We start from the raw sequence: 14,633 nt of genomic DNA, 5'->3' as shown, positions 1-14,633 counted from the left end.
TTTTTTCCCCCTTAGATTCCATATATATGTGTTAGCATACTGTATTTGTTTTTCTCTTTCTGACTTACTTCACTCTGTATGACAGACTCTAACTCCATCCACCTCATTACAAATACCTCCATTTCATTTCTTTTTATGGCTGAGTAATATTCCATTGTATATATGTGCCACATCTTCTTTATCCATTCATCTGTCGATGGACACTTAGGTTGCTTCCATGTCCTGGCTATTGTAAATAGAGCTGCAATGAACATTGTGGTACATGACTCTTTTTGAATTATGGTTTTCTCAGGGTATATGCCCAGTAGTGGGATTGCTGGGTCGTATGGTAATTCTATTTTTAGTTTTTTAAGGAACCTCCATACTGGCTGTATCAATTTACATTCCCACCAACAGTGCAAGAGTGTTCCCTTTTCTCCACACCCTCTCCAGCATTTATTGTTTCTAGATTTTTTGATGATGGCCATTCTGACCGGTGTGAGATGATACCTCATTGTAGTTTTGATTTGCATTTCTCTAATGATTAAGGACGTTGAGCATTCTTTCATGTGTCTGTTGGCCATCTGTATATCTTCTTTGGAGAAATGTCTATTTACGTCTTCTGCCCATTTTTGGATTGGGTTGTTCGTTTTTTTGTTATTGAGCTGCATGAGCTGCTTGTAAATCTTGGAGATTAATCCTTTGTCAGTTGCTTCATTTGCAAATATTTTCTCCCATTCTGAGGGTTGTCTTTTGGTCTTGTTTATGGTTTCCTTTGCTGTGCAAAAGCTTTTAAGTTTCATTCGGTCCCATTTGTTTATTTGTGTTTTTATTTCCATTTCTCTAGGAGCTGGGTCAAAAAGGATCTTGCTGTGATTTATGTCATAGAGTGTTCTGCCTATGTTTTCCTCTAAGAGTTTGATAGTGTCTGGCCTTACACTTAGGTCTTTAATCCATTTTGAGTTTATTTTTGTGCATGGTGTCAGGGAGTGTTCTAATTTCATACTTTACATGTACCTGTCCAATTTTCCCAGCACCACTTATTGAAGAGGCTGTCTTTTCTCCACTGTATATGCTTGCCTCCTTTATCAAAGATAAGGTGACCATATGTGCGTGGGTTTATCTCTGGGCTTTCTATCCTGTTCCATTGATCTATATTTCTATTTTTGTGCCAGTACCAAACTGTCTTGATTACTGTAGCTTTGTAATATAGTCTGAAGTCAGGGAGCCTGATTCCTCCAGCTCCATTTTTCGTTCTCAAGATTGCTTTGGCTATTCGGGGTCTTTTGTGTCTCCATACAAATTGTGAAATTTTTTGTTCTAGTTCTGTGAAAAATGCCTGTGGTAGTTGGATAGGGATTGCATTGAATCTGTAGATTGCTTTGGGTAGTAGAGTCATTTTCACAATGTTGATTCTTCCAATCCAAGAACATGGTATATCTCTCCATCTATTTGTATCATCTTTAATTTCTTTCATCAGTGTCCTATAATTTTCTGCATACAGGTCTTTTGTCTCCTTAGGTAGGTTTATTCCTAGATATTTTATTCTTTTTGTTGCAATGGTAAACAGGAGTGTTTTCTTAATTTCACTTTCAGATTTTTCATCATTAGTATATAAGAATGCAAGAGATTTCTGTGCATTAATTTTGTATCTGGCTACTTTACCAAATTCATTGATTAGCTCTAGTAGTTTTCTGGTAGCATCTTTAGGATTCTCTATGTATAGTATCATGTCATCTGCAAACAGTGACAGCTTTACTTCTTCTTTTCCGATTTGGATTCCTTTTATTTCTTTGTCTTCTCTGATTGCTGTGGCTAACACTTCCAAAACTATGTTGAATAATAGTGGTGAGAGTGGGCAACCTTGTCTTGTTCCTGATCTTAGTGGAAATGGTTTCAGTTTTTCACCATTGAGGACAATGTTGGCTGTGGGTTTGTCATATACGGCCTTTATTATGTTGAGGAACGTTCCCTCTATGCCTACTTTCTGCAGGGCTTTTATCATAAATGGGTGTTGAATTTTGTCGAAAGCTTTCTCTGCATCTATTGAGATGATCATATGGTTTTTCTCCTTCAATTTGTTAATATGATGTATCACGTTGATTGATTTGCGTATATTGAAGAATCCTTGCATTCCTGGAATAAACCCCACTTGATCATGGTGTATAATCCTTTTAATGTGCTGTTTGATTCTGTTTGCTAGTATTTTGTTGAGGATTTTTGCATCTATGTTCATCAGTGATATTGGCCTGTAGTTTTCTTTCTTTGTGACATCTTTGTCTGGTTTTGGTATCAGGGTGATGGTGGCCTCGTAGAATGAGTTTGGGAGTGTTCCTCCCTCTGCAATATTTTGGAAGAGTTTGAGAAGGATAGGTGTTAGCTCTTCTCTAAATGTTTGATAGAATTCACCTGTGAAGCCATCTGGTCCTGGGCTTTTGTTTGTTGGAAGGTTTTTAATCAGAGTTTCAATTTCAGTGCTTGTGATTGGTCTGTTCATATTTTCTATTTCTTCCTGGTTCAGTCTCAGCAGTTTGTGCATTTCTAAGAATCTGTCCATTTCTTCCAGGTTGTCCATTTTATTGGCATAGAGTTGCTTGTAGTAATCTCTCATGATCTTTTGTATTTCTGCAGTGTCAGTGGTTACTTCTCCTTTTTCATTTCTAATTCTATTGATTTGAGTCTTCTCCCTTTTTCTCTTGATGAGTCTGGCTAAAGGTTTATCAATTTTGTTTATCTTCTCAAATAACCAGCTTTTAGTTTCATTAATTTTTGCTATTGTTTCCTTCATTTCTTTTTCATTTATTTCTGACCTGATCTTTATGATTTCTTTCCTTCTGCTAGCTTTGGGTTTTTTTTGTTCTTCTTTCTCTAATTGCTTCAGGTGCAAGGTTAGGTTGTTTATTCGAGATGTTTCCTGTTTCTTGAGGTAGGTTTGTATTGCTATAAACTTCCCTCTTAGCACTGCTTTTGCTGAGTCCCATAGATTTTGGGTCGTCGTGTCTCCATTGTCATTTGTTTCTAGGTATTTTTTGATTTCCCCTTTGATTTCTTCAGTGATCACTTCGTTATTAAGTAGTGTATTGTGTAGCCTCCATGTGTTTGTATTTTTTACAGATCTTTTCCTGTAATTGATATCTAGTCTCATAGCGTTGTGGTCAGAAAAGATATTTGATACAATTTCAATTTTCTTAAATTTACCAAGGCTTGATTTGTGACCCAAGATATAATCTATCCTGGAGAATGTTCCATGAGCACTTGAGAAAAATGTGTATTCTGTTGTTTTTGGGTGGAATGTCCTATAAATATCAATTAAGTCCATCTTGTTTAATGTATCATTTAAAGCTTTTGTTTCCTTATTTATTTTCATTTTGGATGATCTGTCCATTGGTGAAAGTGGGGTGTTAAAGTCCCCTACTATGATTGTGTTGCTGTTGATTTCCCCTTTTATGGCTGTTAGTATTTGCCTTATGTATTGAGGTGCTCCTATGTTGGGTGCATAAATATTTACAATTGTTATACCTTCCTCTTGGATCGATCCCTTGATCATTATATAGTGTCCTTCTTTGTCTCTTGTAATAGTCTTTATTTTAAAGTCTATTTTGTCTGATATGAGAATTGCTACTCCATCTTTCTTTTGATTTCCATTTGCATGGAATATCTTTTTCCGTCCCCTCACTTTCAGTCTGTATGTGTCTCTAGGTCTGAAGTGGGTCTCTTGTAGACAGCATATATATGGGTCTTGTTTTTGTATCCATTCAGCCAGTCTGTGTCTTTTGGTGGGAGCATTTAATTCATTTACATTTAAGGTAATTATAGATATGTATGTTCCTATTCCCATTTTCTTAAATGTTTTGGGTTTGTTATTGTAGGTGTTTTCCTTCTCTTGTGTTTCTTCCTAGAGAAGTTCCTTTAGCATTTGTTTTAAAGCTGGATTGGTGGTGCTGAACTCTCTCAGCTTTTGCTTGTCTGTAAAGGTTTTAATTTCTCCATCATATCTGAATGAGATCCTTGCTGGGTAGAGTAATCTTGGTTGTAGGTTTTTCTCCTTCATGACTTTAAGTATATCCTGCCACTCCCTTCTGGCTTGCAGAGTTTCTGCTGAAAGATCAGCTGTTAACCTTATGGGGATTCCCTTGTGTGTTATTTGTTGTTTTTCCCTTGCTGCTTTTAATATGTTTTCTTTATATTTACTTGTTGATAGTTTGATTAATATGTGTCTTGGCGTGTTTCTCCTTGGATTTATCCTGTATGGGACTCTCTGTGCTTCCAGGACTTGATTAACTATTTCCTTTCCCATATTAGGGAAGTTTTCAACTATAATCTCTTCAAATATTTTCTCAGTCCCTTTCTTTTTCTCTTCTTCTTCTGGGACCCCTATAATTCAAATGTTGGTGCGTTTAATGTTGTCCCAGAGGTCTCTGAGACTGTCCTCAGTTCTTTTCATTCTTTTTTCTTTATTCTGCTCTGCAGTAGTTATTTCCACTATTTTATCTTCCAGGTCACTTATCCGTTCTTCTCCTTCAGTTATTCTGCTATTGATCCCGTCTAGAGTATTTTTAATTTCATTTATTGTGTTTTTCATCATTGCTTGGTTCCTCTTTAGTTCTTCTACGTCCTTGTTAAATGTTTCTTGCATTTTGTCTATTCTATTTCCAAGATTTTGGATCATCTTTACTCTCATTATTCTGAATTCTTTTTCAGGTAGATTGCCTATTTCCTCTTCACTTGTTAGGTCTGGTGTGTTTTGACCCTGCTCCTTCATGTGCTGTTTTTTTTTTTTGTCTTCTCATTTTGCTTATCTTACTGTGTTTGGGGTCTCCTTTTCACAGGCTGCAGGTTCGTAGTTCCCGTTGTTTTTGGTATCTGTCCCCCGTGGCTAAGGTTCATTCAGTGGGTTGTGTAGGCTTCCTGGTGGAGGGAACTAGTGCCTGTGTTCTGGTGGATGAGGCTGGATCTTGTCTTTCTGGTGGGCACGTCCACATCTGGTGGTGTGTTTTGGTGTGTCTGTGGCCTTATTATGATTTTAGGCAGCCTCCCTGCTAATGGATGGGGCTGTGTTCCTGTCTTGCTAGTTGTTTGGCATAGGGTGTCCAGCACTGTAGCTTGCTGGTCGTTGAATGAAGCTGGGTCTTGATGTTGAGATGGAGATCTCTGAGAGATTTTCGCCGCTTGGTATTATGTGGAGCTGGGAGGTCTCTTGTGGACCAGTGTCCTGAAGTTGGCTCTCCCACCTCAGAGGCACAGCCCTGATGCCTGGCTGGAGCACCAAGAGCCTTTCATCCACACGGCTCAGAATAAAAGGGAGAAAAAAATAGAAAGAAAGAAAGAAAGAGGATAAAGTAAAATAAAATAAAGCTATTATAATAAAAAATAAGAAAAAAATTATTAAGAATAAATTTATTAAGAAAATTTTTTTAATTTTTAAAAATAGATTTATTAATTTTTTATAATAAAAAATAAGAAAAAAATTTTTAAGAAAAAATTTATTAGGAAAAATTTTTTTTAATTTTTTAAAATAAAAAATATGAAAAAACTTATTAAAAACTTTTTAATTTCTAAAAATAGAAAATAAGGAAAAAATTATTAAGAAAACATTTATTAGGAAAAAAAATATTTTAAGTAAAAAAAAACCAAAAAACAAAAAACGGACGGACCTAACCCTAGGACTAATGGTGAAAGCAAAGCTATACAGACAAAATCTCACCCAGAAGCATACACATATACACTCACAAAAAAAGGAAAAGGGGAAAAATTAATACATTCTGCTCCCAAAGTCCACCTCCTGAATTTGGGATGATTCGTTGCCTATTCAGGTATTCAACAGATGCAGGCACATCAAGTTGTTTGTGGAGCTTTAATCCGCTGCTTCTGAGGCTGCTGGGAAAGATTTCCCTTTCTCTTCTTTGTTCGCACAGCTCCCAGGGTTCAGCTTTGGATTTGGACCCGCCTCTGCATGTAGGTTGCCTGAGGGCGTCTGTTCCCCGCCCAAACAGAACGGGGTTAAAGGAGCAGCTGCTTCGGGGGTTGTGGCTCACTCAGGCCGCGGGGAGGGAAGGGTACGGATGCGGGGCGAGCCTGCGGCGGCAGAGGCTGGCGTGACATTGCAGCAGCCTGAGGCGCGCCGTGCGTTCTCCCGGGGACGTTGTCCCTGGATCACGGGACCCTGGCCGTGGCGGGCTACACGGGCTCCCGGGAGGGGCGGTATGGAGAGTGACCTGTGCTCTCACACAGGCTTCTTGGTGGCAGCAGCAGCAGCCTTAGCGTCACCTGCCCGTCTCTGGGGTCAGCGCTGATAACCGCGGCTCGCGCCTGTCTCTGGGGTCCGCGCTGATAGTCGCGGCTCGCGCCCGCCTCTGGGGTCCGCGCTGATAGCCGCGGCTCGCGCCCGTGTCTGGAGCTCGTTTAGGCCGTGCTCTGAATCCCCTCTCCTTGCGTGCCGCGAAACAAAGAGGCAAGAAAAAGTCTCTTGCCTCTTCGGCAGCTGCAGACTTTTTCCCGGACTCCCTCCCGGCTAGCACGGAAGCCGGAGCCTCAGCTCCCAGACCCCGCCCGCCCCGGCGGCTGAGCAGACAAGCCTCTCGGGCTGGTGAGTGCTGGTCGGCACCGATCCTCCGTGCGGGAATCTCTCCACTTTGCCCTCCGCACCCCTGTGGCTGCGCTCTCCTCCGTGGCTCTGAAGCTTCCCCCCTCTGCCACCCGCAGTCTCTGCCCACGAAGGGGCTTCCTAGTGCGTGGAAACCTTTCCTCCTTCACGGCTCCCTCCCACTGGTGCAGGTCCCGTCCCTATTCTTTTGTCTCTGTTATTTCTTTTTTCTTTTGCCCTACCCAAGTAAGTGGGGATTTTCTTGCCTTTTGGGAGGTCTGACGTCTTCTGCCAGCGTTCAGTGGGTGTTCTGTAGGAGCAGTTCCACGTGTAGATGTATTTCTACTGTATCTGTGGGAAGGAAGGTGATCTCCGCATCTTACTCTTCTGCCATCTTGCCCAGCCCGGAATGGCTTTTAAAGTCAGAAATGAGTGGGATAGGAAATCATAAATAAAAGAAAGGATTATTTCTGACAAGATCACCTTCCTTTTGGAGGAAGGCAGATTCTCTCACTAGTGCTGGCCAGGAAGTTCCAGGATGACTGGTTAAGATTATATTCCTAGGAGAGGCTGAAACTGCAGTTAGATTAGGTTTTAAGTCTTGGTTTGCTGACTTGGGGCTTAGCACAAGTTACCCCATTTTAGGCCTGTTGTCTCTTTTGTTTTAAACAGGTGGCTGTAACAAAGTACCACACGCTGGATGTTTGTACAATAGGAATTTATTGTCTCACAGTTCTGGAGGCTACAAGTCCAAAACCAAGGCAATGGTAGAATTGGATTCCTCTGAGAGCTGTTTCAAGCCTCTCACCTAGCTTCTGATGGTTTTCTGGCCATCTTTGGTGTTCCTTGTCTTGTATACGCATCACCCCGATCTCTACCTGTTACCTACCTGTTCTTGGATTCTTTAATCAATAGAAATTGATAAGAGGCCAGAGGAGAAATTCAGGCAAGGCTTTATTGAGACTCATGCTGCAGCCCAAGGGAGTGAAAACAAGTAACAGGTGTCCCTTGGTCAATCTCTGACGGGGGTGGCTAGCTCGTTCTTTAAATGGGTTGACGGTAGGGGCTGGGTTGGGCGGAGGGGCGGCTTAGGTGGTCTGCCCACCCCCTTGGTGATGCTGGGTGCAGGGATCACGCACAGTACCCTGCTTTTGCTCCCAGCACCTCAGAAGTGGCAGTTGTTTTTCGGCCTTTTTGTATCTTATTGTTCACAATTTGACCCAGCTGCGCATGCGTGCAGTTATTTTTAGTCCCTTATAGTTTCTTTGTGTTTTGTTGCTCAATGAGACATTTGTCCAGGTGCAAGCACTGCAGTAAAGGGTGCCAGGTCCCAGCCTATCTTACCTTCGTGTACACATGGCATTTTTTTTCTGTGTGTGTGCCTCTGTGTCCAAATTTCACCTTTTTTTAAGGATAGAGTCATATTGGATTATGGGCTCACCCTACTGACTGCATGTGATATTGTGATATACAATAAGAAATATATATTTGTTCTTTATCCCCATTTCCAGCATAGATCTCCTAAAAACCTTGGAATTTCCTAAGTGTAATAAAGGTGTCTTTTGTTATGTTAACGATGTGACTTTTGGAAAGCACCTAAGGATGGGGGCTGGTTGCCAGTGGAGCCAAACAGGTGATTAGAGGGTTGCAACTTTCAGTCCCACCCCTCAACTTCCAGGGAGGGGAGAGGGGCTGGAGGTTGAGTCAATCACCAGTGACCAATGAGTGAATCAGTCATGCCTATGGAATAAGCCTCTATAAAACCCCAAAGTGCACCACAGGGTTTGGAGAGCTTCAGGTTGGTGAACACATGGGGGTGCCAGGAAAGCAGTGCTCCTGGAGAGGGCATGGAAACTCCACCCCTTTTCCCTCTGCCTTGCCCTCTACATCTCTTCAGTCTGGCCCTTCCTGAGTTGTATCCTTTTATAATAAACAGGCAATCTAGTAAGTGAAAATGGAGGGGTTCTTATGACCCTCTGATTTATAGCCAGTTGGTTGGAAGCACAGGTAACCTGGGCTTGTGACTGGCATCTGAAGTGGTGGTGGAGTCTTGTAGGACTGATCCCTTAACGTGTGGAATCTGGTTCTGTCTCTGGGTAGACAGTGTAAGAATCGATTTGAATTGTAGGACACCCACTTAGTGTCCCAAGAATTGCTTACTGATGTGGGGAACACCTTCTCCCCGCCCAACCCTCCACGTATTTGGAATTGGTATCAGAATCTGTGTACTTCATTTTAACTTGATCATCTTCAAAGACCATATTTCCATGCTTTCTTTTTCCATTGCTGAGAAAACTGAGGATTAGAGAGGTTAAAAACTTGTTAGAGATAGGCAACTGTATCATTTAGGATGTTTGTAGCTACAAGGAACTGAATTCCCAGAAAGTGTCTTACACAAAGAATTCATTTTTTCATGTTTGAAGAGATCTGAACCAGCAGGGTGGTTGAAGGTCTAGTTAATTCATTGGCTGAGCAGTGCTGAAGCTCAAGCTCTTTCTCTCTTTTCACTTTGTCATTCTCAGCACGTTGACTGTCTTTGTCAGGTCTCTTTAGGGTCATATGCTCATGACCTCAATAAGGAAGGTGGAAAACTGCATATGTGGTCTTATTGGGACCACATCTACATTGGGAATTAGGAACTGCCTGTAGGGGGAAAGGGAAGCAGTGAATGACCGTTGGGTAGTGTCTGTCATAGGAGAGATGCTGCTAATTTCTTCTGCATTTCCCCTTATGAAGGCTATTAATAGGAAGGCTCCTTTTGGAAGTTAAAGATAGATAATTTCATATAGCCTAACATAAAATCATTAGTGAGCAAGGGTGGAAAAATGAGGCTTCATGATGTGTTTGGATATGCAGTGGCTAGAAGTACTTCTAAATGTACTTTGCCTGTGCAAATATGAAAAGAGGAATGCTAAGGTTCTGAGATTTTTCCTGATTGGCAGGAGAATCTACACAGGTGTGTGTGCACATGCATGTACATGGCTGTATCCCAAAATAATGTAAAGCTAGTGAGGTCGTTACGCAACTCAAGTGATTAATACAAACTAGAATAGATTAATATAAATTATTATGTATAAATATAAAAACAGGGCATAATCAAATTTAATTGTAAATATCATGTTTCTCATTAAATTTAGGCCACTGCCACAACCCCAGATTTAACATCCATTAATGCTTTCTGCCTGAATAAATTTTTTCTGTGATGGTTGTATCCACTTTTGCAAGCCAAACTTCAAAGGAAATTTAGCTAAAGTGGAGATGTTTGGGGTAGCGTTACCAGAGCCATGAAAAGATTGAAAACATTCAAACAAAATGGTATTAGTTTTATACTGCAGACCAAACTACCACAAACTTAGTAGCTCAAAACAACACGCTATTAATTATCTCAAAGTTTCCATGGCTTAGTAGTCTGGGCACAGCTTAACTGGGTCCTCTGTCCAGGGTCTCACAGGCTACATCTTTATTTAGAGACTTGACTGAGAGAGGGTCTGCTTCTGAGTTCACTCAGGTTGTGGGCAGAATTCATTTGAAGCTATATGGCTGAGAACTCTGATTTTTTTACTGGCTATTGACTGGAGGCCGCCCTCAGGCTCTAGAGGCACCTGCAGTTTCTAGTGACCCATCCACAGTTCCTTGCCTTGTAAGAGAGAGTCTCTCCTGCTTGTCTGTGCCTTCAGGGGGGACCCAGTCTCTCTTTTAAAGGGCATTCACCTGATTAAGTCAGGCCCACCCAGGAGACTCATCCCCTTGATTAACTCACAATCAACTGATTTGGAACCTTAATAATCTGCAAAATCACCTCATCTTTGAATATTCTGTTGGTTAGAAGGAAGTCACAGGTCCCACATACACTCAAGGGGAGAGCATTTGACAGGGTATGAACACCAAGGAGTGGGAATTGTGGGACCACCCTGGGGTCTGTCCACCACGTTTACCTGGAGAAGGCTCAGGTGGACATGATAGCACCGAACTGGTCATGTGGAGTATAGTATCTCCTCAAACTCCCCAGTAGTTACTACTATACTCTATTTGCAGATGTGGAAACTGAGACTCAGGACAGCTAGGCACCTTGGCTGAGGTCACTCACTTAGGAAGTGGTTGGGCCAGGCCTGTCTGAATTCAAACCTTGTACTCTTTCCATGCTATCATGTGGCCTAATTCTTCTGTATAATCAGCAAGGAGTGTATCATCATCTGTATATCAGTCTTTATAATCATCCTGATGTGGCGTGAACTAGTCTAGTGCAATGTTTCTCAGTCCTGGCTGCATATTAGAATCACTTCGGGAGCTTTGACAATATACTGATTCTAAATCAGAGTCTCTCTGAGGTAGGCCCCAGTCACTGTGATTTTTTTATGTTTTCTTATCAATAAATGTCCCAGGTAAAGTATTTAGTTTGGGTGACATAAGAATGGGATGAATAACAGGCTGAAGGTGAAATGGACCATTTTGGAAGATGATGGATTCTCTATCAATCAACATGTTTCAGTAAAAATAATACAGCTGTGTGGCAGGAATGTTACAGAGGGAATTTGAGAATGGATACTTGGTTGGACTGGAAGACCTTTAAAATCTCTTTTGACCTTGAGAGTCTATGATTCTAGGACACTGACATTTAATGAGTGTTAAATATGACTTATAATGAGTCGACCAGAAGGGTCTCAAATTTTGTCATTTTCTTGACTTCCATACTCCGTATAAATCTCTTTTGAAAAATGGGTGTGCTGTGGTCAGGAAGGTAGTGTAATGCTTTATGCAGTGAGGAGCGCTAGAGAGATGTGATAGAGAAGAGAAGGCTCTAGAGATTCTGTTGGAAAGGAGACTAAGAAAAATTCACAGCCATGACCTATTTCATATCAGTTTCCACAGTATTCCAGGATTCTCTTGCTTCTTTTACTCCCACCTTGGTTATAATAATTTCTGTTTTTTAAAATGTGAGTTTTATATGATGGTTGAGTAATACCAATTTCTTTTTAGGCCAGATCCTGAACCCATTTCATTTACTTGATTTCTATTTTACCAACTGTTCAGGTTGTTTTTATATTTTCAACTCTCTTGCCTTTGTACATTTTCTTTTCATTTGATTTCCCTTGTCTATTTCTCTTATAAAATTTTAATTTCTTTCTCAGCTTCTTCATCTTCATAACTTTAAGCCTGCAGTTATTTGCAGTTTTTATACAGGTAAGGGTGGCCCATTGATTGCCTATCATCTGCTGAGGCAGCACCCTCTAATACATGTTACTTGTTAAATTATGTAGGCTTTTCCAATACTTTAACTTTGATTTAAACATACTTGAAATATATAATGCAGATTTTAGAAATTTAAATATAGGAGGTGATGAAATATTGCATTTTGGAAAGTGGTGGTTGTGAATATTCATTAAAGGTGTTTGGGAAAGCTTTTAGATTATTCTGCAGCTAGGCAACTTCCGACTGTATTTGCATCATGTTGAAACAAATTGCAAGGACTGATGAGTGATATCATTTAAGAAGTACAGTGGGCTGACAACTTCATACATTTAATTAACACAAATTACCAAGCAGTGGTGGTGGTTATTTTATAATACTTTCCCACTTGACGCATCTGTGTCCACTACATGCAGACAGCAGAGTCTTTGAGGGGACCATTTGAGATTCTAATGGCTGATTCTCAGTAAAGTGCTGTCTGACCTTGGACACTGCATTTATATTTTGAAGAAGCTTCAGTGTAAGTTTCAAATTATTGGAAAGAGAATTGCAATCTCCGTTTACTTCCAAGTATATTACTTTCAATTCCCACATGTCCTGTCAGTCACCAGTACAATTAAAAGGTCACAGAAGATGCAGACTAGAATGCGAATTCTTTAAGAACACATTACATGTGTTTCATTTCCTTATTAGTGCTCCATGGTTGTTTTTTAAGATCAGATGGTAAACAGAGGGATGAGAAGACATCCATGTTCTTCATTTACTGAGAAGGTAAGATAACCTTGAATATGAAATAAAGCGAAATGCAATTAGAAAGCAATTAAAAATTGACTCAGACTCCTGCAATTAGTTGCATATTTTGTATCATCTTAATTGCTTCCAGTTTTGTAAATTTTGCTAATTTGAAATTTGCAAAAAGTGCATTATTTTTTATCTTTATACTTTTCCAACAGATATGAAAATGAGTTCTCTTGAAAGTTTCCTTTTTACTGAGTCTATCCAGGCTTTATTTTTGATGCCATCTTCACTGATGACTCCTAAAATTACATCTCCAGCTCAGGCATCTCTCCAAATTCTAGGAGTGTATATTCAATTGCCTACCCAATAACTCCACTTTCATTTAACATTCACCAGATATTTATTGAGCACTTATTTATGTGCTAAGCACCGTTCTAGCCTCTGGGAATAATACCCCAGGGAACAAACCAGAAAAATCTTGCCTTCATGAAGCTTTCATTCCATTAAGGAGAGACAATGAAATAAATAAGGAAAATATATAGGATGTTAGATGGTGTTAAGTGTTATGTAGAGAAAATTCTGGGAAGGACGATAGAAAATATGTGTATGGGGTGGTTTGCAATTTTAAAAGAGGTGGTCAGGTCTCCAAAGAAAACATACAGATGGCCAGCAAGCACATGAAAAGATGTTCAGTATTGCCAATTATTAGAGAAATGCAAATCAAAACTACAGTGAGGTATCACCTCACATGAGTCAGAACAGCCATCATTAAAAAGTCTATAAATAAATGTTGGAGAGGGTGTGGAGAAAAGGGAACCCTCCTACACTGTTGGTAGGAATGTAAATTGGTGCAGCCACTATGAAAAACAGTACGGAGGTTCCTTAAAAAACTAAAAATAGAGTTACCATATGATCCTGCAATCCCACTCCTGGGCATATATCCCGAAAAGAAGAAAGCTCTAATTAAAAAAGATGCACGCACCCCAATGTTCATAGCAGAACTAGTTACGATAGCCAAGACGTGGAAGCAACTTAAATATCCAGTGACAGGTAAATGTATATATATATATAATGGAATATTACTCAGTCACCAAAAAGAATGAAATAATGCCATTTGCAGCAAGATGAATGGTCCTAGAGATTATCATACTAAGTGAATTAAGGCAGACAAAGACCAATATTATATGACATCACTTATAAGTGGAATCTAAATATGATACAAATGAATTTATTTACAAAACAGAAATAGACTCACAAACATAGAAAACAAATTTATGGTTACCAAAGGGGATGGGGAGGGGAGAGATAAATTAGGAGTTTGGGATTAAAATATACACACTACTATATACAAAATAGGTAAACAACAGGGACCTACTGTATAGCACAGGGAGCTACACTAAGTATCTTGTAATAACCTATAATGGAAAAGAATCTTTAAAATATATATATATTCATTATGTATAACTGAAATCACTTTGCTGTACATTTACAACATTGTAAATTAACTATACTTCAGTTAAAAAAAAACTTTCTTATAAAAAAAAAGAGGTGGTCCAGGAAAACCTTATTGATATGGTGACATTTGAGCCACATGAATAACTGCAGGAAGAGCATTTCAGGCAGAAAGAACAGTATGGGCACAGGACTTGAGACAGGCTGGGACCTGGGCCCCTTTGCTGCAGTGCTACAGGGTTTGCACCTGGACACACCTCTCCTCAAGCAACAAAATATTAAGAAACTGTAAGGGACTAAAAATAACAGCATGCATGTGCATTTAGGGCAAATTCTGGACAAAAGATACAGAGACCAAAAAACCCAACTGCCACATTTGAAGAGCCTGGAGCAAAAGCAAGGGGTTGGGAGCAAAAACAGGGTACTGATCATGCCCCCTACACACAACACCACCTAAGGGGTGGGAAAAACACCTAAGCCACCCCTCCGGCCTGACCCCTGGACACACCCCTACCCTCACCCCATATAAGGAACAAGCTCGTTGCCCCCCTTGGGGAACAAGCGAGCAAGGGAACCTGTTGTTTGTTCTCCATCCCCACTGCTCTAGCAGGGGCCTCAATAAATCCTTGCCTGAATTTGTTGTCTGGCCTCTGATCAATCTCTATTGCTTAAGGAGGCCAAGAACCCTGGTCAG

The sequence above is a fragment of the Balaenoptera borealis genome (genome assembly GCF_965194805.1).
Source record: "Balaenoptera borealis genome assembly, chromosome: 13".
Lineage (NCBI taxonomy): Eukaryota > Metazoa > Chordata > Mammalia > Artiodactyla > Balaenopteridae > Balaenoptera > Balaenoptera borealis.
This window is presented reverse-complemented; position numbering follows the sequence as displayed.